General features: G+C 26.0%; 1 long non-coding RNA gene across 1 annotated transcript; it reads right to left on the reverse strand.

Moving 5' to 3' along the window:
• Nucleotides 1-778: 778 nt before the first annotated feature.
• On the reverse strand, nucleotides 779-1,633 carry LOC131627959 (uncharacterized). Its single transcript, XR_009291629.1, has 2 exons — nucleotides 1,229-1,633; nucleotides 779-1,088 (listed from the first exon to the last, which is right to left on the reverse strand). It is a non-coding gene; the product is annotated as an uncharacterized LOC131627959 (long non-coding RNA).
• Between the last annotated feature and the right edge of the window lie 251 nt (nucleotides 1,634-1,884).

A 1,884-nucleotide genomic window follows, 5' to 3' on the forward strand; every position in this document is an offset into this window, starting at 1 on the left:
GTGGTTTTCACGTCACTACTGATTTGCCGCACGTGCTCCTACGACATAGCAACACACGTCGCTATTGTTTGATTGTGACGTGATTTTTAACGTTGCGACGTGGGATCCACGTCGCTGCAGAATAGTTTTTTTGTAGTGTATTTAATTTGAGAAAAGAGTTTGAGCGTACTCACAAGGTATATTAATTTTACATTGTCAATAACGATCATGTATTTTGTTTAGTTAGTATGAAATTCTTAAATTATTTATATAACATGGCAAAATAATATATTTATATTAAATAATAGTGTAAAAACATTTTACGCTATTTGTGCGTCTCCATCAAACTCATCTAATTTTCAATTCATTTATACTTTTTTTTTTTAATAAGCAAGAAATATATTGATCGAGAGAACGCAAGTTCTCAAAACAAGATACAAAATGCGCGGGATGAATACCGGCCGAGAAAAATTACATTCCAATTGATACTTACGACAAATAGAAAATAGGATCCTTACTAAATTCGTAAAAATTACAATTCATTTATACTTAAATATTGACAATGCCATTTTTTATTACTATTTAATAAATGGAAAATGCGGGTTTGTACGAACACTTTTGTAATAATAAGTGATAGAGTAAAAAAGAGAGTTAAAAAAGAAAGAGGGAAATGGAGAAAAAAAATGAGAAGAGAGGACTAAAAAAAAAATTACATATAGATGAACATTAAAACATTTATCATGCATAATAAATATTGTAAAACTTTATATATCCCAACTTTGACTTATGCATAAAAAAGTTTATAAAAATCTAAATAATATTATTCTCTTTTATTCAATTTCATTATCATCATCTTAGATCCATAACTACAAGGTACTTAAAAAGTAAAAAAAAAAAAAAAAAAAAAACAAATTATTGAGTACCAACAGAAAAGCAGAATGACAGCTCATGGATAATTTTAGAAAGAGCTTATGTGAAAATCTCTCAAACACATCCACATCTTCCTTTAAGAATACCACCCAGCTTTTCCACAAAATAACACTTTACTCTTAGGGGATACAAACACATATCTTTTGGACAATCAAATGTCTTGGAACAATCCATATCCCCTATAATAAAAAGATAAATAATTAATATTTATAAATCAACAAATTAATAAAATAGTAATAAAATATTTTAAAATAAGATAAAATATTATGCGAAAAAATAAGTGATAGAATTTAAAAATGATAAAAAAAAAAAAGTTTACCTTCAACATTCATTGCAACAAGAATCAAGGAAAGAAATATGATAATAACATTAATAAACTTGATAACTTCAACCATATTTTCTCCCCTTTAGATGTAAGAAATATTAGATGGTTTTATCACTTTATAATGTATAAACTTTATCATCTTTTACATACATTAAATAGTTTTACACTTATAGGTTTAAATGTATTGTGTTTGACTTTTAAATACATTAAAGTGTTGTGTATTTCTCTTTAAGTGCATTAAAGTGTTATGTTTGTCTCTTTAAGCATACTTTGTAAAGAGGCCACATATAACACTTAGCAATCATTTTTTATTTCACAAATTTTCAATTGTTTTATAATATTTCATTGTAAAAAAAATGGATGATCAAAAAAGAGAGAAATAATATTTTAAGACTTCATGTGAGCTCTAGACTATAGCTATTGTATATGTTAGATTTGAAATTCTTCAAGAGAGAGCATGAAAAGTTATGCATGATGTATCGATAGAAATGCGTGTAATGAGAAGTTACTTCAAAAGCCTAGCTATTAGGTAACTTTTCTAAATTATAAAAAGTATTTAATTTAGATATTTAGTTAGATAAAATGTGTGTTTTTTTTAGGTTATGAATGATATTTGAAGTGTCACATGATAAAAATATAAGAAAAATATC

This window comes from Vicia villosa, unplaced genomic scaffold, assembly GCF_029867415.1.
Source record: "Vicia villosa cultivar HV-30 ecotype Madison, WI unplaced genomic scaffold, Vvil1.0 ctg.000417F_1_1_1, whole genome shotgun sequence".
Classification (NCBI taxonomy): Eukaryota; Viridiplantae; Streptophyta; class Magnoliopsida; order Fabales; family Fabaceae; genus Vicia; species Vicia villosa.